This window comes from Myripristis murdjan, chromosome 4, assembly GCF_902150065.1.
Source record: "Myripristis murdjan chromosome 4, fMyrMur1.1, whole genome shotgun sequence".
NCBI lineage: Eukaryota > Metazoa > Chordata > Actinopteri > Holocentriformes > Holocentridae > Myripristis > Myripristis murdjan.
The window spans coordinates 20,098,463-20,125,976 of NC_043983.1; the positions used below are offsets into that span (position 1 = coordinate 20,098,463).

The 27,514-nt window shown below is 38.2% G+C and overlaps 1 long non-coding RNA gene across 1 annotated transcript in view; it reads right to left on the reverse strand.

The window, feature by feature from the left end:
• Positions 1 to 7,867: 7,867 nt before the first annotated feature.
• Positions 7,868 to 27,514, reverse strand: part of LOC115358304 (uncharacterized) — a 34,148-nt gene continuing 14,501 nt past the window's right edge. Inside the window, exons 2-3 of the long non-coding RNA XR_003928175.1 lie at positions 15,665 to 15,868; positions 7,868 to 8,068 (exon numbers count right to left, since the gene is read on the reverse strand). This is a non-coding gene — a long non-coding RNA (uncharacterized LOC115358304). The remainder of the gene's footprint in view (positions 8,069 to 15,664; positions 15,869 to 27,514) is intronic.

The following is a 27,514-nucleotide window of genomic DNA, read 5'->3' on the forward strand; positions in this document are numbered from 1 at the left end:
CATCCTTAACCACGAGCGCATTGCTTTCATTGTTGAATGACACCCTGCTGGGTCTCTCACTTGGGGTGACACTATGGCCAGGGATTTGTACCTGGCTCAGAAACGCAAGAGAGCCACATGCTAGGACTGTTGCATTACACAGGAGAATAATTCTGAACAATGATGTGGCTAGTAAACTGCCTTAAAAATTCAGATGTCTACCCAAGAATCTCATAAAAAGAAATTTTGTTTTTACAGTATTATAAATAATTTTGTTTCTGGTACTGTAGACACATTTAACACTATGCTGGTGGTACTGTCTCTGCCAGTTCCTCTGACCCATATCTATTTGTTTTTGACATTGCACACTATTAAGAGATTAGCTCTGCAATAGCGTATCCTGTTGAAATTTCTGTAGTGTATGGGTGGCTCTCTGGCCTCTATTTTTATGGCGGTGCATGGTGCACTGTACACGCATGTAGGCTTTGCACCAGCTGAGAGGTGTATTGGATGCACATAGGCTTTTTCCTTACCTGTGCCAGTTTGGTATGTTGGTGACTCACAGTGAATTTGACAACACCACAGTGGGAGGAGAGGCACAGTAAGGGGTGTGTCAGTAACAATCAAGCAACACAGTGCAATTTTGGTGTCAAGGGTGGCCAGAATTTGCAGCTGTTAAGGCCAGATTAGAGGTGCATAGTGCAAGACGTGTGTGCTCATATTTTTGTGGTTTCACCAAGCAATAAACGCATCTATAGATCCTATTCCAACTCTTTTTGTGGATAGGTTGAGCAACTTGTCTTTGATATAAATCCCACAAGCAGGAAAAAAATGTTACAACATTTTTTTATTCATTCTAACTATATGCATGTCCCTCCAGTTCGCCACCAACCTGTTTTTCTTTTCGCCCAACTTCCGTCAACCATTTCATCCGATATCAAAATTTGATCAGAATAAGACATATCAGGGCTACTCCTCACGGTGGTTGCCTAACTTTTTCAGTCAGGTGCACAAACATATAATTTAGGTGCTCTCAAAATTTTTCACTGCACCTTTTGGTACCGCATTAAAATATGATTAATACATCATAAGCCTTTACCTTTTTTGTCAGTTCCCATGCACTTTGGTAATTTCTTAACACATCATATAAATTATTATAATCAGCATTTAAGGGAAGGAAAAGAGGTGATTTGATTGGTCATGAATGATGGCAACTCCAGTTACACCTACTGATAATCCATTCCTCCTAATCTTATCCCGTTTCCAACTGTGCTGCATGCCATCCCACAAAAACAGGAAACACTGTCTCTCCACCCTATGTGCCTTGTTCCTTGACTGTGCCCTGTCTCTGGACCCTGCCTGAATGAAGAGTGAATTTGTATCAATATCTGCCTCTGTTAATGCTTTGAGGAGGGGAGGATGAGAGTAAGACTTCCTTGACTGTAATGTTCCATAATGATTTTGTATCTGTGTGCTTCTGGCTCCTAGCCCAAAGGCGCTGATTTGGTTCCCCAAAAATCTTGTGTTATTTGGCGATAAAGGTAAAAACTGATCCAATTAGATGGCACTCAGAAGAGCGCATGCCTTTGCCAACACTCTGCAATTGTCAAGACATGTCAGTTCCACATGTCAGATTTTCGCCAAAAGGTAATCATTTTTCCATGCCTGATTACCAACTTGTTTCACATCAAGAGATGCACCCACTTTTGTCTGTACATGGAATGGGACATTAGACATGCCTGTTCAAATTCAAGCCACTTTCCTCAGTTTAGTCAATTACACCACATGGCCAAATCAGCACTACATTTGCTCAGTGGCTATTAGGGGTACATTCTACCATGGCACCAGAATTTGGGAGAGTGGTTATGTCTAAAGCACAAAAGGGCACTCTTGTGCTCCCATGTTGATCGATTGGACCAATAATGGAGGATTTGCATATGAATCATATGAATTTAGAGGGTTTATGTTTTTTTGTTTTTTTCAGAAGCCATATCCAATGCCAGACCCCCTTTTGACAAACTGGTATGAAAAGTTCAGTTCTTTCTTGACTGGTGAATACCTTCCTTCCTGAAAATCCATTCATAATAGTTGAGATATTCTGCCAAGACTCAAGCAGATGAAATTGGTCAAAAATTAACCTCTGTTCAACTTTGCTGGTTGAGATAAAAAATAAAAATAAATAAATAAATAAATAAAAAAAAAAAAAAAAAAAAAAAAAAAAAGATAAAATTCTGTAGTCACATAATGTAATAAAATCCCTATGATTCAAAGTACCATTCAGAGGAAGTGTAGAGTCATCCTTTAAGTATGGTGCATAAATAAAAAACAAAAAAACATTAGGACCAGTTCTTACTATTTTTCACACACAGTATGTTGGTCCATTTTTAGAAGTTACTGGTCATACTATTCCTTACAAACTGATTGTTTTCCTGTAATGTGGATGATCACACTCAAAATATAGCACAACTTTCATGAATTTGACCATATTTACTCAGAATACCTCATATAAACCAATCTGTTACACCATAATGTGAATAAAACGAATTTCCTAATTAATATCCGTGACTTAATATCCCTCACTTACATGAAAGAATGATCTGTACTTTCTTTAAAGAAATATCTCGCAGAGCCATTTGAGCAGAGCTTGTAACCAGAAAATTTCCCACAAACTTTTTTTTTTTCTTTTTTTTTTTTAAATCAAAGGGACACCTGCAAAACTGCCAAAGTAAGCACCACAAAATGACAAAAAAAGGTTTGATACAAATAACTACAGATTACGTTTTTAGATTATGTTTTAGACTTTGTAAGCCCACAAATCTGTTAAAATTTTCTTTGATAATGGTTAAGACATATGGTATGTGAGAATAACAGGAGAGGAATATCAAAGTGTGTGAAAGCATGTGTGCATGTTACAATGACACAGTCACTGGAACTGGAATGTGGATATGGCTACAGAAGTTTGCTCTGACCAGGCAATATAATGCACGCTGGTCACATTCACTTGTAAAGGAACCACATAGAGATAGATTAACTACTAAAAATTAAAATGAACAATGTATTTAGGCCATATTTTGGAGTGAAAGCTGTGAGAATCTGCATGTTGATTTTAAACATTCGATTTAGAAACTATAAAAGTCAGTTAATGTTGGTGTACTATAATTACTCACCACTGCAGATGTTCATTTGTATTTGATGATTTGTGGGTCTTAACCTCAAGCCTAAAAAGAAGCTAAATGCTTCTTTGTTTGTTGTGGTCTGGTGCTCTCTGGAATCCCTGAAAAACTGGCATCCCTGTAGCAGATTTAGAAGCAATGTTTTTTGCTGTTTATTTAAATGTGGTCTGCAAAACCTTCTAAACAGATTCATGTGCAAGTGTTTGGGTCCATTTGTACCACAACTACTCACAACTTCAGTGTGTCCCTATCCAACAAAAACAGTCTGCTGCATGAAGTGTGGTGTCTCATTTTGTTGCACAATACGGTAATGTACAAACATGAGCCGTTGTTTTTTTATTTATTTATTTTTAAATTTTTTGATAAAACAAAGCTATTCTTTCTCTACTCCAACACACCCAACTATCCCCAGCCAGCACTCCTCTGTCCAACTCTCAAGTTTCTACTGTTGTCTTCCTGCAATAGCTCACCTCATGTGAGATTTCAGAGCGAGACTTGTCCTTGAGCTACACTTCTGTTAAAGTGGTGCACATGTCTGTCTCTTTAGGGATCCTTTCCATTGTCACACACTCACTATAACAATCTGAGCTTGTCACTGGTAAAAACAAGCACTTTTATTGGACGTAATTTGACGTGTGAACATGCCCCATCTGATTACACTGCAGCCAAAGGTTCTTATGCACACCTGAATGATGGGTGCTGGGAGAGTGGCAGAAATTTGCAAATAAAGTTTACACTCCTGCACACCATTTTCACTATAACATTTATACAATGTTTTGATGCATTGACCTTCCTCATGCATGAGGAATAAATATTAAGTTTTAAAATATATAGTATTATCTTAATTGTGTTATTATTAAGTATTCTTTTAACTGTATTGTGTTCTCTAGATAGAGATGATCTCATCATTCTTCATGTTACTACTAAGTCACATGCACAATTATTGACACTGGACATGTAAAGCACATGTCATCAAAATGCACTCCAATTCCAGACATTGGCTTGTGACCAAATTCTAAATGCGGGGTTGATTTTACAGTTGCAAACAATTCTGGATTGTGACATATATTTGGCTATACTGCTCACATCCCATTACATCTAAGAACTGATCCAGAGTGAGTAAATTATTGAACATCCATAAATCCATTATTCCACATCCACAAAATGAGGCAGTAAGGTTATATGGTGACTCATCTGAACTTGAATGTTCCTGCATAGTCTGAAGGACCATTTGTAACACTCTTACAGACACAGTGTATGAAACTCTGTACATGCTAGCCTGGGAAAAACTTGCATTTGTTAAATGCATCAAAGAGCTAAAAAAAAAAAAAAAAAAAAAAAAAAAGGGTTAAGGTATCTGGAATCTGGGAAATGGGGCACAGTTGAAAATGTGATTGGATACACAGATTAAATTAAGAACACTAGAAGGCTAATGTTTAATATTCATTAATGTCCCCAAGTTATCTAATCAAAAGAATGCTTTAATTGTGAAGAGCTTTAATTAGAGGAGTTTTATCTGTGACCTAACTGTACTGGGTCCTGTTTCCTGAGAGTTTTGCCCTTCAATTATTCATGGAGTCATTTGATTTATTTGCATACTGTAGTATGCATACTTTTATGGATTTACTATTGTGATTTTGGTTGTAATTAAGCTGAAGAATAGTCACATATAGTCACCGTGAACTGCTGCTTTCACATTTATCTGCTAGACACATAGGCATAAATTTCAGTGGGATTGGGCAGACACGTCCACCCCCCAGTGTTGAGATGGAGGGTGGGGGGTGAGGGATCATCTCCTCCAATGATAGTATGACATGCATGTAAAAAGATAACTGTCATTATTTGAACTATGATCAATTGGTTTGTTAATGAACAACAATAATAGAAAATAATAAAAAGTGCCAGAATGAAAACAATTCATGCTTTGAACTTTGACTTTCATATTACAGTTGATGTAATTTGTGCTTTCCTGTCATTCATCATGACTTCCATCAATGACATTCAACAGTCCTATGCGAAAGCCATCCAAAAACATCCATCCAAAACATGCACAGTCTTCTTACTGGGACGGCAAGCACATGCATAAAGATCTTTCTGATTTGAGGAAGCTCTGTCTCACTCCAGTGCACTTGGCTCAACAAACTACTGCTCCATTTCCAAATGCTAATTATGCAAATTAGTTATCTAAGGTAATGCGAAATTAAACAGCCCTTAGCAAATTAGACAGTACAATACTGTGGATGAAAGACAGTACAATTAACATCTTATTTGAAAAGAAATGTACAGGTAATTTGGATCAAAGGAATGAGAGCTCAGAGATAACCTTGTTGTGCTTTCATATTTACATATACTGGTTGGATACACAACTCCAAATTTGCCCTGAGGAAAGTAATTCAGCTAACATCTGTGTCCTAGCAAACTTTGCTGATATGGAGAATTATAGCAATTTGACATGCTGCTGTTGTAGCCCAAGAAGCATAAGACGTTATCATCAGTTTACACCAGGACAAAGCTGGACGAGCTCATCATACTAAAAATAAAAGGTCATCCAATACCAGGTTAAATCAATCTCACAATCTGTCCAAAGAAGAAACAATTAGAATACATTCGGCCAACATTATCATCTGAAAGATAATCTCTGGCTATCACTATCTTATAAAACAGTGACTTTTTTTCTAAGAAAAAATGTGCAACTGTAAGGTCAAGTAAAATTAGTTAAGTTTGTTCAAAGTGAAGAAGAGAAAGCACATTTATCTGTAGACTAATCTCAATTATACTAATGGAATATGGAATGCTAGAGCGCAATGTGGTCTTCTTCTCTTTTTTGACTAGCTGGACAAACTGTACAAATGTTTGAAATGCTAAAGCAAATGTCTCTGCTGCCACACTTTCACATTTGCTTGTCCTTCATTTCTTACTCTCCCTTCATGTGATGGTCCCAAGCCCTCACCCTCTCAAAAACAAAAAAACATTTTTTTCTGTACTTGTTATGAGCTACCATTCCCCTTTGTACCATTATTAGCACTAACAAATCTAATTCTAATATGATGCTTTTTAAGAACCTTGCTCCAGACTTCTCTGATAACAAGCAACACAGCTCTCAAAATAGAAATCATCAAATAATGTCTTGATTGCATCATAATGCTATTAGGAGATGAGCATGCTTTTGGTAAATGGAACATGAATCTACAAAACAACAAACAAAATGCATATCATCCATTGATGGAAACATCTGTGAATCATTATGCAAACTTATACTAATTCTTTAGAGTTCGATTCATTAAGGAGTATTGTTAGTTGCAGTGGCTGAACCCTTATTATCATGCATTTAGGAAATGAGGCAGATAGAAAAGGCATAAGAGCCCAATCAATAGCTCTTTTCATTTTGCCTTAATGGGCCCTTCTTTTTTTTCCCTCATGGACTAAAAAAAAGAACACAGGGGAGGTTGGTGTTACAACCATAAAATGTAATTTCTCTGCAGGAAAAAAAAAAAAAACAACATAATAATGCCTCCTATCCCCTTTCTGCATATTCTTATAACATTTTGCAAAATTGAGTATGGATTTAACATCAAAAGCTTTCATGAATTTTTCAAATGAGATATTAAAGTCAATATTTCAAGTAGGGGATATTTCAATTCAGGGGCTTACATGATAGGGGCTGTGCACTAAGATGAGCCTGCTTGCAGGCATTCTACAGTTTTGCCAGAAAATTAGCTTGCTGGAAAAATCAAACCTAGATTTTGATGTGAAACATGGCATGAAATACAGAGATGTAAAAATCTTCTGAACTTCTACATTTGTATGTAACTGCACTACAGCACAGCTTCAGTAATCATGCTCTAGGAAGAAGCAAGCATAATAAACCAATCCATGGTCTCAGGTTTTTCGTTGAAAGACCCCCCCCACCCCACCCACCACCCCCCGCCCCCAACCCACACACACACACACACACACACACCCTAGTAAAATATCATTATACGATCTAACAAAAGATTTTTGTGTGATATTTAGCCACGGAATTGCACTGAAATGTACAACAGAATGTGAGGCACTGTTGGCCTATAAGACATGCTTATCCAATATGCTCTGTTCTATGTTCTAGACAGATCATGTATCAGGAAATATTAAATATGTATTCAGGCATAATGTGGAAAGGCCTATGAAAATGCTACAATTTCTAATTTGCAGTTAAAGCAATTTTAGTCACATAAATCAACAAGGAATTTCCAAAAGTTATGCAAGAGCAGCAGAGCATATGGTTGAGCAGACTGTCCAGAGAACAGAGGTGTAGATAAACAAGGTTTAACTATAACACGTCAGAGAATTATGCAGACTTTATGGAACCCAGTGCGGTTTGAGTCACAGGACCGAATCTCCTGACTAACAATGTTGATTATTTAGATTCTTGTATTAGAATATGTTCACTGTGTGTGTTAAGAAATACTGTAATGATGCCTCCCAACAGACAGGACCCACATACTGTAAAACCCTCTGTGTGTTAAATGACAACAAATTGCCAACATTGTGCACTTTAATATGACTACAGCCCCAGCTGACTGAACTGATAGACTCATTATAGATCAGATCGCCATTGTCTGAAGAGGCATGGATTAATCTTGTTGAACTCAGCACAATGAGCACTCTATTCCCCAAAAGTAACAGATGTACTTTCAATATGGTTTTAACTTTCTAATTAAGATATAATGGCTGATTCTAGCAAGAACTGATTCAAAAGAAAGTTTTGCCTCCTCTGGATCAGTGGGGGTATTCTTGAGGGAGCAGGTCGTGGGGTGCCCCTCTACCCAAAATCCTCCACGCCTCATCCTTCATCTGCGGCTGCTCGTCATGTCCCGTCACCGGCACAGTTACACCTGAACACTCTGCTGCTGCCAAACACCTGGCTCCATCTCCCACTGTCCAAATGAAAAATAAGCATAATCTGCCTTTCTGAGTATCCAGCAAATGAGGGATTTCATGACAAATTGGGTAGGGGGTTTATTATGCAAAGGGGAAGGCAGCACAGAGACTGCTAGGAGCTAAAATAAAGGGAGGTGTAGTTAGGAATGGGCAAAATTGTGTTAATGAGTTGTGAAATTTTGGCTTCGTTGCTAACTACTGTGGGTACATTTGAGGTCTTGCCATGTCTGTGTGGAAAGGAACAAGGACAGTTGCTCTTCATTTGAATAATAAGAATACTTATGAAGCTTTTTTTCCCCTAAGTGAGCCATTTCTGGTAATGCTGTTCAATTTTAAAATTAGAAAAGATAATGATGTACAGCAAAATGTGAAGAGGATACTGTTAGTACACTACACTTTAATGAAATGCTTTTTTCTGTATGTTAAGATTATTTTGCAATTTACATCTGCAGCATGTCAAAAGTCATAGATAGCAGTTTCAAAGGATAATATGTAAGATCGATTACATTGTGCCATGGGTAATCCAGTTTGGTGTAAGAACTGAGGAGAGTGTGGCGGGAATTATGCGCATCATTCTGAGAATTTCTGATCCAGACAGCAATAGTAAATTAACTGCCTCAATAGCTTGATGGATGTGTTTCTTAAAACTTAATTAGTCTGAAGTTCACTCAGGATAAGTGGACATTCAATAAATGTCTGGCAGTTCAACACAAGTGGCAATGAAGAACATTTCAGATCACATAAACTAGACTGTTGATAGTCAACGGAACACAGAAGAGGAAAAGGGTCATATCAGAAAACCAAGACAGACTGCAAATACACAGAGGCAACAAGACTGTTATGGTTTGCATCATCTTTAGCAGTCCTGGCTTAGTGTTTAAACGCTTGAATATACAATACTGCTTTTATTTTACTAATTTCGCCATGAGGATTATTGTAAACAATGTGCAGAAAAAACAAACAAACAATGCTTCGTGGTTGCTTGCCAAGTTGCACGTTAACTTCAGAGAGAATGTAAAGCATCCTTTGTTGTAATTGGCCAAAGCAGCTATTAAGACAGCTCTAATGAAGTTAAACAAAGTAGTGGTAACTGGAGCCTGACAGGAGTATGTAACTCCTGTTGAAAACCCAAACACAACTGGAGATCTGAGATGAATAAATATAAACTTAAGAAGGACTGGGCGCAGGAAAAACAAACAACAAGGGGAGAATGGCTGCAGTCAGAAAATGGGACATTTAAAAAGCGCTGACATCCAAAAGGCAATTCAATTTGCATACCACAAACTTCCATCTGGGGATGTGAAGAAAGACTCCACCACAGGAATCATTTAATATTTAATAAATTAGAAACAGTAGCTATGGCTAATTAGAATTTGCGCATTTACAAATCAGCCCTGATAGCAAAACAAATTATGAAATATAACGGTGCTGTGTGGATTACCAGGGGAAAATAAGATGATAGACAAAGCAAATGGAGTATCACTAACAACATACTGTCAGAACACATCACACAGCTAATCCAGTTAGAGGGGGATGCCATAGAGGCTTTGCTTAAAATATTGATATGCTATTCCGTAAAAGCTTTTTTTTTTTCCTCTCCAAGAGTACATTCACTCAAACACTTGCTTATTGCTCATGGGTCATTAGCCTCTCATCCACTGCTGCTCAGGCAGTTTGCTTTGAAAGAAAGGGTTGTGATTAAATGAATGTGTTTGCTCTGGTGTTCCATTAGAAGAGGTCTAAATGCTTGCAGTTCCATTGTTTATACTATGGACACAAAGGCAGGCGGTGTGTAAACTGGTGTTGTATTCAATATTAGATTACTTCCTTTGTGCGATGGCTTTTGGTAAAAGCTATGGAATTCTTGTAAGGAGACTAGACATGCACTCAGAGGAAAAACATTTATCAAATGATAAAGGCCAAGGCCGAGGCACATTCAAACATAAGCAGTTATATAGTAGATGCCACACCAAATCTACATCAATAAAAGTCAAATGAAGAGATGTGCACCAGCACAGAGGACTGTGGCTATTCTGTGTGTCAGGCTCAGGCTTTTAACATAACAAAGTGAAAGCATATTTATCATAATGTAGGAAACAAATTTACTCCATTTCACACCAATTTGAAGATATATTATCAGTTTTTTTAAAGCAGGATTCCTCTCTAACCTCTTCCTTTCAAAGATCTAGTCAAATCAGAGAGCTTAACTACTAAGATGCTTTGACCATACTTTAAAATATTGTTAATCACATAACAGGAGTATGTTTTCTTAGTCATGGATTATGTTGATTACTAAACTGAATCTAAATTTCAAGTGTATTTTTTTAACATAAAAAATCCATCTAATATTTATAAATGAGTGCAGTGACAAAAATCTTCTCAATGACACCAAAAACGGTTGCTAAGAAAACTGATGTTCTTGTTAAGCCAATTTCAAGGGAGGGAAAAAATGAGTTCTTCTTCACAAATGTCATTCCATAAAATTGTTGTTGGATGAAATATTGTGGACAGAGCATCATTTCTGAGCTAAGACAGCAGTTTTACTATCTTGAGCTATCATTAATTTGTGCATAGGCTAATTAAATAGCTAATTTGTGTGTGGGGCTGAGGGCAGAGCCAAGCCAACCCCTAAAAAAACACACCCATTACTCCAGTCCAAATTAAAAAGTTTCTGTTACAACCCAGTCCCAGGCATCAGTCGCAGATAATTTCCAACTCCAGGGACTGGACGGCATGCAACACAGCTGATGGGCTCTAACTACCTGTAGGGAAGTGAGTGAACTGTACAAAGCCTGTTTAGTGGTAATAAAAGTGCTCAGATCGACACACAATGGGCGCTGTTGCCTTGGCCCCACGCTTGAGCTTGTGGCATTTTATACTAGTGCCTGTACACATGAATACAAATGCGAGGAACATCAAAATAGAGTAGAAATAGTTTGGTTTTAGTGATTCAAGATACAGTGGTGGTACAGCTTCAACAAGGATTGCCTAGTTTTGTTAATTTTGACAGTCCACTACAGTGACTAAGGGACAGGTAAATTTGATGTGGCTGGGAGCTAACTGATGTGTGTGTTTATTTGGCAAAGGTAACTAATTCTGAGTTATGAGTTATACCACGTCATCACTTTACTCTCCCTGACAAAGTTTTATCAAAGTAATCTTTAAAGACATTTTGGTACTAACACATTATGTTGTACATAGCAAGGGCTAGTCAAGGCCCAGAGTGCAGGATTTGATTCTTACCCATGGGTAGCCAGCTGTCCATCGCTGTGTTCAACACCAGTCATTACCATCTTAACTAGTTCTCATGTCATATTTTTTGTAAGGGCTTGGTAACTTGCTAAAAAGACAATCAGTATCAGCACTCAGTAGTAGCAAGTTTTTTCTTTCAACAAAAGGGCTACTGTGCAAACCTTTGTAACTCCTTGACAACAGGGGGTCAAATAATGCCCTTTGAAAGAAAAATGTGTTGTGACATTGTCAGCCTTAATCTGCAACTTCCCTATGATAGCCCAAGTAGGTTAAAAGCGGGAGGACGGTGAGGGTAGTCAAGCTATACGATTTTGATGAAGGTTTGCCTAATGTGCAGGACAGAATGTTCAAAGTCAAACACCTCCATTGTTTACCTGAAGTATATATATATATATATATATATATATATATATACACACACACACACACACACACACACACACACACACACACACATATATATATATATATATATATACACACATATATACATATATACACATATATATATATAACAGCAACAGTAAATTCTCCATCATTGATCTGCACTAATGAAAATGCAACCTGAACACATTGGCTGCCATTGACGTCTATAGACGTCAATGCAAATCAAAACGTTGACTGCCAAAGACGGCATGCGACGTCAATTAGACTTTTCAATGGGGCGGGCTAGGAGGGGCCTGGCGAAGTTTGTGCTCGTATCTGCATCAGAAAGGATAGAGATGATAGAGAGAAGGCAGAGAGGATAGAGAGAAAAATGTTGCAACGTCGCAAGTTTAGGCAGTTTACGCTAGAACAGAGTATGTGTTGCCATAATTCTAGTAGTAAGACGGTAGCAAACGTGAGAAAGGATTCTTCGAATTCCAGTGACTCTGATGGTTACCACGGAGAAGAGTGATCTAGGCAAGTCGCACTAGCTGTGGAGACTAATGTTGCGTTTCAGGCGCCATCTAAAAAAAAAAAAAAAAAAAAAAAAAAACAAACAAAACTGACCACCAACCCCGGCTTCATCATAGCTCACGCCAATCTAGTCGCGTTTCACCACAGCCCAGCCCTGTTTACATAATCATAGAACAAACTAGTTCAGGCTGTTTTCACTACCAAAGTGCCGTTTTGACTACTTGTTGCCTAGATGATGGTCTTGGCATTAATGGCTAGCATATGGTGTTAAGAATCCTACATGAAAGAATAAACACAATGTGCATCAATTTTTCAACAGCCAAACAGGGCAATTTCAATTGTTCCTTTTATTTACATAGAGAAGGCTAAAACACATATTTTAAGCAACAAGCTGCTTCATAATCACACACACTTCCCCACCTAGAGTCAACTACTTTGCTCAAGGGCACCTCAACAGTAGGGGTCTTTTTGGACAGTAAATTCTAACTTCTTTCTATAAATGTTTGACTGGCAGAGTTTCATTAATTATGTCACATAAAAGCTGTATTATGCCATGTTTACACCCTTAGGCACAAGACAAATATTGTTAACAGAGTGCTAGAAAGACGCGTGAGAACTACTTTCTGCCTCACCAGGACAGCCATACAAGCAGCCACTGCTTCTTCATTTTAAGTGTGGGGGAAATCAATACAGAAAAGTCCTGCCTCTACGGTTCTGTATTACAAGGTAATTCTGAACAGCTGAAAAGCTATTTTCAACTGATGTGTGTACTCAATTGAGCACTGCTGTGTGTAGTGCACAACCATCTTGAATGACCACAATGACCTGCTCAGCAAATATAACTGACAGCTGCTTATCTTATATGTCAAATAACAACTGTGATCATTCCCCTTCCATACATATTTATTTAAAAAAGGATTTTAATTCATTATGCACATATTTTACCTCATATTCATTATAAATCCATGCTTTCTCTCAGTTTACTGTCATCTTCAGGAACGTTACAGAACTGCGGAAACAGCAAGGACACTAATTTCCTATGTACCTCCACTGTAAATATTGTGAAAAAGCACTTGCTTCTGTCCTGATTTCTTCTATTTTTGTATATTTATCATACTTTATCTGTATCAAATTTTCAGACAAAATATAATATAAGACAAAGACACCCAGAGTAAACATAGAATTCAGTTTTTAAATGATAATTTTACTAATTTAAAAGGGAAAAACAACAATGGGCCCTGTGTGAAAAAGTGAGTGCCCCTGTAATTACCCAACAAATTAAACAAGAGCAGACACATCCAGGCTTGATTACTGCGAGCGCTGACATCATTTAAATACAGGCGGAAACTTACCATCGATGCGAAGTAGGCTACAAGGTCTACAAGCAGCTCACTATGAGGTATCCAAAGAAATCCCAGAGGAGTTGAGAAAAAAAGTTGTTGAGATATATCAGTCTGTAAAGGGTTATAAAGCCATTTCTAATGCTCTGGGACTTCAGCGAACCACAGTGAGAGCCATTATCTTCAAATGGAGAAAACTTGGAACAGTGGTGCCAGGAGTGGCCGGTCTATCAAAATCCCTCCAAGGGCGAAGAGATGACTCATTCAGGAAGTCACAAAACCACCCAGGATAACATCTAAAGATCTGCAGGTCTCTCTAGCCTCAGCTGAGGTCAGTGTTCATGATTCAACATCAAGAAAGAGACTGCGTGAAAATGGAATTCATGGGAGAGTTGCAACGCGGAAACCATTGCTAACTAAGATAAACATTAGTGCTCGTCTCACATTTGGGAAAAAGCGCGCTGATGACCCCCAAGCCTTTTGGGATAACATTCTGTGGAGAGACAAGACAAAAGTGGAACTTCTTGGAAGACATGGGTCTTATGTCTGGTGTAAAGCAAACACAAACTTTCACACCAAAAACACGATAAAAACAGTCAAACATGATGGTGATAGTGTGACGCTGTGGGGATGCTCTGCTGCCACAGGGCCTGGAAAACTTATGCTCTGAAGGAGAATGTCCGGTCATCAGTCTGTCATCTGAAGCTAAAGTGTAATTGGATGATGCAGCAGAACAGTGATCCAAAACACAAGAGTAAGTGCACCTCAGAATGGCTCAAAAGGACCAAAATTAAGGTGATGGAGAAGTCAAAGTCCTGATTTGAACCCCACTGAGATGCTGTGGCAGGACCTGAAACAAACTGTTCATGCTCGAAAATCCTCCAATGTTGCAAAGAAGAGTGAGCCAAAATTCCTCCACAGTGATGTGAAAGACAGATATACAGTTATGGGAGGCGTTTGGTTGCAGTTGTTGCTGCTGAAGGTGGCGCAACAAGTTATGAAGAACAGAGGGGCAATTACTTTTTCAAGTGGGTGATATGAGTGTTGGTTAGGTTTTTCCCTTCAATAAATGAAATTATCATTTAAAATCTGTATTTTGTGTTTACTTGGGTACTCCTTGTTCTATATCACATTTTGTATGAAGATGAACCAGGAGAACCATAGAAGGAAATTTGATTTTAAACATCCATATGCACAAACTACTTTAAAACAAATGTGTATATCTGTATTTGGTGTCAAATTGTGGAACTCTTTAAAAGTTGATTTAAAAGTATATACTAACATCCATCAGTTCAAGAAAATGTATAAAGAAAAAATAATTAGACAATACGAAGTTGACAGGTAAAAGATCTGTTTTGTTTTTTTTTGTTCTGTTTTGTTTTGTTTTTTTTGTTGATGGTGAGTTGTGTATGTTTTTGTCTTACTCTTTTGTATTTTCTATAAGTAAGGACTGTTAAATGACTGACGGACAGACCATCCATTTATTTTACTGCTTTATTTTTTTGAGAAAGGGGCTGGTAATATAAGACTTTCTTCTTCCTGCCCCTTTACGATCATGGATTAAAACAAATGCAACAAACTTGTGATTGATTATGACCTATTGTTTCCATGATACGGAATAAAAAAATGAAATGAAATGAAATGAAAGGGAGATGTGTGAAGATGCGTTCAGTGTGGCTAATGAGCTAAATATTGGAAGCCAGTATGTCACAACAGGAGTAGCAATTGAGTTTAGGCCAAAGGTTAGGGTTAGACAACAACCATTTTGGTTAAGGCTGAAAAAAAAAAACAACCAAACAAAAAAAAAAACATTTCATTTGTTGCAATATCGGACTGCTGCCTATTTCTAGTTAAGTATCATTCACATCTTTTGTGATTGAAAAATACATTTCTTTCTCTGTCGATGCACAGAGCAGGTATTTGTATTTTAAGTCATCACACTCGTGTCACAAAGCTTTGGAAGACCAGGCTTAAGTGAACATTATGTCTTCAGTGTCACTACAAAATTCAACATGCAGGCTTTTTTTTTTTTTTAAACTTTTACCTTTTTATAGCCAAAGCGCAAAACTGTATTACAATACATTCAGTTTTGGTACTTACCTGAAAAGGGTCAGGAGTGCTGGTCAAAATCTGGCCAATAGGGAGCCCAACAGAACAGGATTGGCCTTGTGTCACTCTCAGCACTTTTCATCAGGTCCAGGACTGGACACAGCAGAGTGTATGGTGAATATTGTATTGGTTGTCCCAGTTCCCAGACAGTGCTGTGGAGTTCTGTGGCCCTCTTTTCTCCCCCTGTAGATAAACCTGTCACACCAGAGAGACAAGAAGAGGGAAATAACGCTGGCCAGTGGAATACTTTATATCCTGGGTGAACGCAACCATCATCATCCTCCACTGAGCTTTTACCGGTTCACTCATCTCTAGGTACAGGATGGATCTCTTAGAGTCAGATCCCATTTCAAACTAAGAGCTTGATATCTCCACAGCAGGTACAATGTTATAAAGCCTGACAGCTACAGTCAACAGTGACCCAACAACCCATCAGCACAAGACTATGAGAGAAATGGCTTCTCTAGGATTCTATAACGGTATTCAATTCATTGTGAATCCACTACAGTACCTATTTATTTATTTATTTATAATGTTTGTCCTTTTCCATGTTTTGATTACAGCTGGAACCAGTCTGATCCAATACTGGTATGGGGTTCTGATACTGACATAATTCACCCATAGGATATCAAACTGACATTACTGATCCAGATTCCACAGTCTAATGTCTTTATGAATTATAAATAAGTAATAATGAAATTTTTAGCCAACAACTACAAAAATAATGTTAATACTACTACTACTACTACTAATAATAATAATAATAATAATGACACTTTTTTTTTTTCAAAATAGAAAAAAGGGTTCTGGTATCAGTATATGCAGATATCCAAATTCAAGTATCAGAATTGGATCAGCATTGAAAGGGTATTGGTGAATCTCTAGTTTTGATATAACTACCCTCTGCGTTTCATGGACTTGCTGCTTTAATTCCTAGAAGTCCCTCATGCAACTGAAATATTGCAATATCATTTTAAGTTGTATGTTTACCAAACATTTTAGATATAATAAAAATAAGACTTTGCTATGGATGATCTGTCTGAATAAAACCAATGAATAAGCAATAGGATTTATTGCGGATTTGAAAAAGTTAACATCTTGCCATAAGCATTATATTTGGTTCAACAGCAGTATCTCCTAATGCCCTTCCCAACCCACCTTGCTGGTGTGGTCAAGAGTTAATTTTACCACTGCTACAACCAACTGCCCCATCCAAAAATCCACCCCGTTCCCCAGATCACCAGCCCGCCCACTTCCCCCATATCACCCAGCCATCCATGTGACCAGATATAATCTCTCTTCCCCATAGGCAAAGATAATATGTAAATAAATGTGCAAATAAATAAAATTTTAAAATAGATAACAGAGAGTAGTATTTATAGCTGTCTCACTATAGCATTTCTCTGTGATATGAAGTTATAACAAAATGAAAAATAACTTTTTCACCTGATTTTCCATGCCATGCACCAAATTCACAAGAAATTCCAAAAAAAATGTTTAGATTCATGTGTTATCATATAAAAATCCTTAAAAAGTTACTTTGGGTAGAAAAAACCTGGAAACAGTGTTTTTCATTTTAACCTCACCGCGTACCAGCAAGTGTATATAAAGATTCAAACCACTGATACCATGACAAATTTTTTAACAAATCTACGCATCTTATCAACACAATCAGGACACAATATACAATCAAAATGGCACAGCAAGGAAACTTTATTTATATGGCACATTTCATATAGCACAGCAATTCAATGTGCTTTACAAAGAGACAAAAATACAGCAAAGGTACATAATTTACAAGTGAAAGTGCAAAAGTACAAACAAGCAATACATGAGATAAAGGAGCTAAATATTGACTTCTGCAGTTTAAATCAAACGAAAAACTAAACACATAAAAGATAAAAGAACATAGCAAATTCTGCTATGTTTAAATGTTCAATAAGTTAAATTAAAAACATTTTTTTAAAAAAAATACTCTTAAATAAAGGCTATTTTAAAACTAAGCTAAAAGAATATAGTTGTTGTCATTACTGGGTAGAGTAGGCAGTGTAACATAGGAAAGTTTTTAACTTTGATTTAAAAGCAGTCAGAATCAGGGCTTGTCCAATATCATCTGGGAGATTATTCCAGGTCTGAGTTGCACAACAACAAAAAGCTGCTTTACCGTGTTTTGCTCTAACTCTTGGGACAACCAGAAGGCTTATCCCAGATGTCCTAAGAGTTCTAGGAGGCTCATATGGCACAAGCATATCAGAGATGTATTTTGGCCCGGAGCCACAGAGTGATTTGTAAATGAGCAGCAAGATTTTGAAATGGATTCTTTCAGTGACTAGTAGCCAGTGTGAGGATTTCAGAACTGGCGTGATGTGATCATACTTCTTAGTTTTCATCAGGACCCTGGCAGCTGCATTCTGAATAAGCTGTAGTTGCCGAAGAGCTTTTTTTCAAAGCCCTGTAAATAGACCGTTTTGTAAATAGATTGGACCGCAATAGTCCAATCTGCTGGAAATACAAAATGCTGATTCATCTTGACTTAAAGCTATGGTTTCATATTATATGAGGAAAACAATTAAGTCATTTATACACTTTTGCATGCTTAAAATGTGCCCACTCAAAAATACCACATTATTGTAAGGCTGTAGGGTAAATTCATGAAGCAAACACCAATATAATTTTGACTGTGGCCTTCGAGATTTTTGTAAAGTTTCCAAAAGTGAGGAAGCGAGGAAGTGAGTTTTTAGTGAAGGCTGCAAAATTCAAGCAGAGTGGTTTAATTATCCTTTCAGAAAGTCAAATCTGAGAGACCAATATGTACACGTTTCATTTTATCATTATTGTCTGTAAAATGTTATTTTGGCATGATTTATGCTGAACTTTTTTGCCCAAGCAGATGAGAATTTATTTTACACTAAAATGTATAGTATCAAAATTTGCATCAAAACCACTGAGCAGAACTTTCAAGTTGTGTATAATTTGCGTCCCTCCTCCAACAGTAAATGAAATGCTGCTTGAAAAGTACATTTCTGGGTTTCTGCAGTGCAAAGAAACAACAAGAGAAAGAACAAAGTTAAAGAGAGTCACGGAGTCATCAGATGAAGTAACCATGCTATAAACTTAAACATACAATTCATGTAAAAATTGTGAAGTGTGGCTGATGTAAATAAACGTCATCAAACTGTACACCAGTACAGGAACGTCATCCAAGACACTGGCTGTGCAATGTCTGCAATAGTAAAAAATGCAGGGGGTATGGGTGATAGGCTGAATCGTCTTTGTGCAATTGAACATAATGAACATTTATTTCTACGTAAAAGCTTTGAAATGACTGCACATGCCTTGGAATGAGCCGCAAATAGAACATGAGGCTGTCTCAGGTGAGTGAAAACTGGATAAAATGACTGTCTTTCTTCAACCAGTCGCTTTCCCAGCTTCGAAACTAGAGGCCAGGCAGCATTCATCCGGGTGTACATATACACTGGCCAGTGTATGAGTGCCTTGAGGGACACAGGCCAAGTTAGGAGGACGAAGTTGTGGGTATGGCAAAGGCAAAACATAATAAATAAATTTGACATATATCTTGGCTCTACAGCTTAAGTATGTATCACTAAAATATTTCAGTTAGAATAAATCAAAGTTTGAATCTGGCATCACTACATAGGAAGCACTACTAGAGTATGTTGGGTTTATGACTCAGTACCATTGTACTTTCACACTTCCAAGTTACACTGCAAATATGGTCGAAGCGGAAGTCTGGTGATAAAATTAAATTAATCACTGTAAGAACCATGGCGGTTTATCCGTCTGTATACAGTGAACGTTTTTTGCACTTGTAAGCCTTTGGGATGTCGGAGCTTACAGTGCAGGAACTGTGAAGACTCTCTCAAAGGTAGCTTATGTTCATAAAAGCTCATCAGCATTCTGCTAGTTAATGCTGTTTTTTGTGCCAGAGATGCAGATGCTGTACAACTTTCGCACCAGTAATTCAAGAGGCCATCAATACCTTAAAATGTGATCTGTATAACAATGTTTATCAAAAAAAATTATTTCACTCCTAACGGCTTTAGGAATGTTGTTCTGAAAGTGAAAGTGAGCTGATGTGAGATTAAGTCCAACAGAGTTTATCATAAAGTTTAAATATTACTGTGTTGTAAACACAAACTTGTCTTTTTCTCATTTACATAACTTGGTAAACCGAGAGTCTGCCGGGACCTCTGCAGTTATATGTGTTACACCGAGTGGGGTTTTATATGCTCCAGACTAGTACTAATTTTCAGATGTTTTTTAGATAAATACTGTCCTCTTTAGTGTGATTTGTTGAGTATTTTCACTACTGGCAATCCCCTAGGTCCACAAAGGATGTAACTTTATGTCAGAAAACATGTTTAAATTTTCTGGTGGTTGTAACCCTTTGAAAGAGCATGTGATCAGAGGACTCTCAGTCAATTGGCAGTTTACAGTTTGCAGGATTCTGTAAAGAATCAAATATTCTCTTGCTTCTACTGATAGCTTATTTGATGTTGTGAAATTAAGCTTCATATTTTCTTTGAAAGCCACAAAAAAGAGCAGAGTTTGAAAAAGAGCACAGATCAAACAGTTTAATTTAAAAGACAAGGAGTCAGTCAGGCACTGGGAAGTCACAATGATTCTCTTTCAAATGAAGGGAGGGAGGCAGGCTGGAATCCCATACAACATCCATTTAAAAGGGCACACTTATTTGATTAGCAGCCATGACGTGAGGCCCCAGAGAGAGTGAGGCATCCTTGATCAAAGGGGGAGAACTGTCTGAAATTACAACATGAAGATCCTTCTCACCGGTGCCACTGGGTCCAGTCAAGCAAGGAAATAAAGGCAGGGTCACTAATTAAGCCCATGACCAGATGACACCTCCGGCTACCAAGCTGCAGAAAGAATCTCAATTTTCCAGAGTGCTTTGAGCCAGGATTTTGATGTGACAGGGAGCAAGAGTCACATAATCTTCAATGTCAACAACCAAACTTTAAGTGTACACGTGTCTTTTAAAAACCTGTGCTATAATTTAGCCAATACAAGCCAGGACCTACTGCTCATCATTACTGTGTCAGTATTGTTGATGCAAAGTGAATTTTGAATTAAAACCCCGGTAAAGATTCCTCATTTAATGCAAGTGACAAATATTGCTTCGTTAAGATATGTTATCTAGACTGAAGGGAAGATTATTTTGCCCTTCATGTGGACCCCCTCCACAGGCATGAGCTGCAGGCTCCACCTCTCCACCCCCATGTGCCAACATGTCAATCAGCTGTAATTGCCATCCTGGAGGAACAATATCAGGCCGCGGAGCTCTAACCACACAGATTCATTGCAACACCTAATCTGCTAATGAGCTCAGCATGGCTATTTTCAGCGTTGCCGCAGACATCATGGCCATTGCTGAGGAGGCCTGGCGCGGCTTCTAGTGACAGCAGAGGACAGTTGGCCCATTGGAGGAGGTACAAAGCAGACCTCAGCCTGCATGCTCCAGGACAGCACAGTCACTCCAGATCCTGTTTGGAGGGATATGTGTGATCCCAGCACATCACATTGCCTACTTAATATTCTGATTTACATGGTCACTTATTCATTCTTTCAGATCCTGCTTGGTGACAAGTCATCTTAAAATTATTTCCATGTTATTTAGGTTAGAAATGTCAGATAATTTTTTCCTCACAAATAATAATCTTAATCAAACTGAATAAGTAATACATGAAATAATGGACCAAACAGACAGAGTTAAGCTTTCCACAGCTCTCTGGAGCTCCAAGTTTTGCTGTTCAAGAACCAGAGCAAGAACAAAAAAGCAACACAAACAATCCTTAATGGAACTGATACAAGAGGCTTTTTAATTATCTAACTCAATCAGCAAAAGACCAGTGGATCAATGAATCCCCATTACACTCCCCAGCTCTGTGCCCAGACAGCAGCAGTTTACATCAGTTCAAACAGCACGGCATGCTGCAGCTAAGTGACAGATTACGGGTTGTGGCTAATCTAATGCGGCCACAGCATTTGTACAGAGCACATCTTTAATTCAGACTGCAAGCTTCTCTCATTGTAACCATGTCACTTAACTGATGCAACCTCTCTGAAATATTTATTGTCCCCTGCAGTAGATGTGACTTTAAAGCAACATTTTGCTGGATTACCTACATTATGTGAGGTGTAGAACAAAAAATTCCTTGTCTCATTTTGCGTAGCATACATCATACTGTAAATATAGTACTTCCAAAAAATAAACCACTAATTAATGCAGGGATCAAAGTGTGTGAAGCAGTCAAAATGTGGTACAGAAAGCACTAACTACAACTAATGACAGTTTTGGTTCAGGTAACAATGCAAAGAATCTGTGGAAGAAATATCTGTATATGTTTGAATATTTAAATATGGTGCTAAAGTGGCATCCAATAGACACCTTCACATTTGCTTTAAACTTTATAGGCATGATTATTATAATGCTACTGGATGTGTATTTCATGATGTCTGTGTTACGCAAGGTTGCGTACACACAAAATATTTTAGTATTTTAACCAGGGAGGTAGGCTCTGGTGTATGTGTAAGTCATGGCACACCAAACTCTTGGCGTTCCCAAAGGTGGGTGTGGTCAGGGCTGGGCGACACTAGAGGTTTTAATGTCCACCGTCAGATACTGTCGCAGAGAATAGTTCAGTAGTTGACTTTCAACATCCAGTGTCAAAATGAGGGCTCTTCGCCTCAGTGTCAGCCATTATTTCATCGTGGATGATTCCTTACATGTTGCCGTCCAATATTACCCATTAGTGGCTTCAAAATGCACGCATTCAGGTCAATCACAGTGCAATGTCTATGTTTGCTATAGCCGCAGAGGATACAACAGGTGACAGGCTGTTTTGATTTGATAGCTACCAGGGACAGTTCTTTGCAACTACTGTTCACTGACCTTGCCTTAAACTTCACAAAAATGTGCTCAGCAGTGTGAAGAAGTACATAAACCGCTCACTTTTCACCACTGAGGTACAGTACAAACACTATATGGCAATTTATGCTACCTCACATAATGTACAGTGAGGTGCTGCTGGACAGAGTTCATGAAAATTCCATTAGTTAGATGCATTTGGACCACATTTAAAGTCATCCAGTTTTGAAAGAGTTATGTGTTTGCACCCTCTCTGTATAGATGCCTGATGTTTAATTGATGGTTATGTACCCACTGGATCATATTAAGCTTGAATTTCAGCATGTCGATCTTGAGTGGAGAGTATTTTCAGCTGAGGATTGCCGAGTCCCAACATGTCGATCATGTTTGGATTGCAGAGAATTCAATATTTCTCCAGGAAATCATCATCATCTGGATACATCTGAAACTTTTACAGGGCCATTTTAACACTAAACATGCAAATGCATTGTGAAAAGGGAAAAAACACTTTATACAGCAAGCATCTCAGTATATTTATTTGTGGATTAGGAAAGAGCCTAATTAGCTTCTTTTGGATAAGGAAGAATAAAACTTTAATCAAAGATAAAATCACATTCAGATGCTCTCTGTGTTTTATTACGATGACGAAGCAGCTTGTGTTATTGAATGGGCAACTTTGCTTCTTTTCTTGAGTAGGCCCCAGTATGGAAGTTATTTCTCATTTGTAAGCATCCACACCATTATTTTGGGTAGTGTCAATTGAATATCTGATTGGGGTTATGAATTCAGAGGATTAATTTCACTGCAACAATGCATCAATTGTTTCCAGTAAGAGACGCAGAGGCGGTGTTGTTCAGTAAACTGATCATACATAGAGTGTACTAATGCTTCTGTGGCGGAATCCATTGATCTGCTGTCCCCCTGCATCGTACTTTCCTAATGATATCTGAGATGCCACTGTTATAGAAACGGAGTGCAGCATTTCCCCAGCTCTCTAGAGCAATTTATTGTGGGAAGGTAATAATAAGTCTATATCTGAAAAAATGGACTCGATGAGCCCCTGTCTGAATGTGGGCTCTGAGCCTGAAACCACAGTGGCTCATGGTGGCACTGGGAGTCATTTTCAATCTATCTCTGCTGAGGGACCCATCATTGACTCTAAGAGAGCAGTTAAAAGGGAAGCTTCATTGTATTAACTCATATGCTCCAATTTATATGTTTTTTTGTTTGTTTGTTTGTTTTTTTATTCTATGGAGTATATTCCTGTTAAGGAACTCATTATCTACACCATCCTTCTTTTTAACTTATTTAAGAAGATGTATAAATACATGCTGGTCATGTTTAGTACCAGCCAAGTGAGATACTGCAAACGATAGAAGTGATGCCAGGGAGGTATTCATTTTGCTGACAGGCTGCTTTGCTTCAAAATTATAATCCAGGATATATCATGCAGTTGAAAACTGAATAAGTAACCAAAACCACTTTCACCAAGGGTTTTGTCCCCGGGGTAAACTGTGTCAGTGGTGTGGCATCAGCCATTGTATGGTAAACATAACACTGAAACAAACCACAGTCAACTTTCTGACCATCGATCTCCAGTCATTAGCCATGAGCTCATGGCGCCACTCAATGACCAGCAAGACTCACAGGGTAATATAAGTACCTAACTCAACTATTGATTCTCATACACCTCTTTTTGTGTCGCACACTGTTAGCAGAGGGTGTCAAAAAACACCAGGACAAAATGTTAAAGCCGAGAAAATGAGGGAAACCATACTGAGCCCTGTTGTTGAGAGTGAGACTGAAGGTCAGCACGGTTTACATCATGTTACAGTGTATGAAAGGGGTATTTCACTTTGGTACAACATTAATAGTTTTAAAACACATACTTGAGTATATAAGCAGCTGACTTCTGGCTTATGGTGCTTCAATAACACACAGTAACATTTAGGCTATTGTCCTGCTTTGTACTCAACCCACAGTAGATGTCCAGTTGTGGCATGATGATCCAAGTAATGTTAATTATGATGGAATTGGGAGCTATTAAAAAAACAGTAGTCCACAAACAGCTAAAAAAAAAAAAAAGCATCAGGAAAAGTCATCTCTCCAATATGTGAGCCTCAGTACTTTCGATAAATGTTATCTTTCAGCGGAGTATAATTGGACGATTTCCTGAGTTTCTGAGACCATTGTTAAAAAAAAAAAAAAAAAAAAACATTCATTGTAACAGAATTTGACATTATTTTAAGTTCTCATTTTACAAGAAAAAAAGTGAAACTGGAGGGGAAGATAGTTCACCCCCTCAACTAATTGTGGGGCCTTTTATCTGTAGTAGAAAAAGTGTACTTTCACAGAAACAGCACCCCGAGTCTGGAGTGAGGAGGAGGGAGAGTTCTGGGCATTGTCTCTCTAGAGGACACTAATGGGTTTTGGTGTCGTGTTTTTCACTCCACACTTGACACATGGTGCAGTTCTCCTTCAATCACTCCACTTTTATGTCCATTACGATGAGGCATGTCAAAGTAACATGCTGACTTTTGTTCCCTTAGATGGTTCAAGAGGAGACTCTATTTTAAAGACTTCTATAGATTTCAGCTTTTGAAGTAGCGTTCTTTCTTTACATCTACTCAATCTAAGTTTTCTCTCAATAATAACAACACACAAACTGTCTACACCTGTGGTGTATGCGTAACTGTGTCTTTTTGTTTGCCTGTGTCTGAGACACAAGTAACTATTGTAATCCTCTCTGCAAGACAGTATATGTTATCTCCCTGTCTAATGAACCCCTGAATGCCAATGAGAGTGGGGGAGGAGGCTGTACAGTATTTGGGGCAATAAAAGATGTACTCTATCTAAAGAAAATACAACTTCTCCTTGTCCTCACCTAGCCCAATTTAATTCATTGCTCCATCCAAGGAAAGTAGGACACTCCATACCTCCTAATCCATTAGACAATTAATTTGGAAACTTAAAACATTGCTGCAGATTTCTGTGGAGCAGTCGTTGTAGTTAAACTAGACAGAGAGCACTCGGGGGCAGTCCCTGAAAGCTGAGTAGATGATTAAGTGCATTTCTGCTCCTGAGAGGAGATTATGTCTTGTACCAGTGCCCAAGTCAGAGGATGGAGCATGGCTGTGTAACTTGGCTATGGTAGAGGTACATTGAGATAATGATGTACCTGTCGTCAACAATAACGCTAATCATATCTCACCTCTAGGGTATTGCTTTAAGGTCAGAACAAATTCACTACCATACATTAAGTCCTTGTATTGTTTTAATGAAGGTGCATGAATTCCTGCCACTCCGGATTGCACTTACCCCCCAAATACCCTGTGTGCATAAATGACTCCAACTCCTAATTCTCTTCTCACATTTCTCACTTAACAGAAAAAATACACTTGGGTGAAATACTGTACACCTCTGAACACCAAACATTATGAGTAAGGAGATTGTGACATACAGGACCGCAGGCCCATTTTTAATGAATGTGAAACCTGGCCCAAGTTTAGACTCAGCCACAGTCCAGCACACCCTAAAATTACAGCCATGCAACACCTTTCCACTCTGCACACTCATGAGGTCAGCAATGGCTCACCAAATGTATGGGGGCACTCAAACGAACATCTGTGTCGATGCCAGGGACTGATGGGAGTTTTTCATAAAGGGAGCCGCAGAGATATATTTATGTTTCTCCCCCCATTACCAGAGCTTTAAATAATAAAGTAAAATAAATAGCATCCATTAAACTGATCACATTGTGCTAACTCAAATTGTGTTTATTATGCTAATGGTACATGAAATTAAGAAAAAGACCTTGATGCCAGTGGATTTAATTAATGGGCTTTGGGAAAGGCACTGAGACATAATTCATTTCTGAGTAAGTAAGTCTCATTTGCAGTTCCATGGGTCCTCATGCCGCTGATTGCCTGAGTTATTCTTGCAGATGTGCTGCTCACAGCATGTCCCTCCATTAGAAATGAACACCTCATTATATAAACTACCTAATTAAACATAATACAGCTCCGCACTGACTCATTAATGCACAGCCTTCTTTTCTCTGAAGGAAAGAATATGAGAGAAATAGAGGGAGAGAGAGGCGGAGATAAAGCGAATGAGAGATAGAAAGAAAAAGACAGCACTGTGAAGGCTACAGGCAAGTCCAGCCGAAACTCACCATACAAAGGACTGTAAATGTCATCCTTACTCTTGCCCAAATTTAACTTACTGTTACAACCACAACAAAATGGTAATAAAAGTATGAGTCGCAAGCGTGGCAGAACAACAGAATATTCTTCTCTGTATTCTTCTATTCTGTTTTAGCAATACTTGAGACCAAGAAACCGCCGAAATTTTAGATGCAATACACCTGGGAGTTAATGCACAGCAGACCAAAATACCAGAAGACACAAATTCCCGTCTCAGTTGCTATAAGAGAAAAAAAAAAGAGGAAAAAAGGACAAAAGGGGGAGGGCAGGGGAAAAGGAGATCAACGAGTAAAAATTAAGGCCACCCCCTCTGAGGCTCAATCACCCCAAAACCTAAACCAAACACTCCCTGTGTAAGCCTCAATAATTCAACACTAATTAAAAAGACACCAGGATATACAACCGCTTTGAGTGCTGCAGAGTCATCAATCCTCGACATGCATACAGGGTTCTCTTCTTTGCTTCAAATGTAGTTCACAGGCATGTATGTGTGTGTGTCTGTGTGTCTGTGTGTGTGTGTGTATGCATATATTTATGTGTATGGATGTTGGGCTGGTGCATTTAAGGTAGAAAGGATCAAATAGCTTGGCTGGATTTCAATGAACATTGTGCACTAAATCCAAAGATCACTGTGTTAAAGCTTACCTGAATGGAACAAGGAAAGACACTGATTATAAAAGTAGACACTGCACACACTCCGTCAGTGGGAAATCTTAAACACTAAAGATG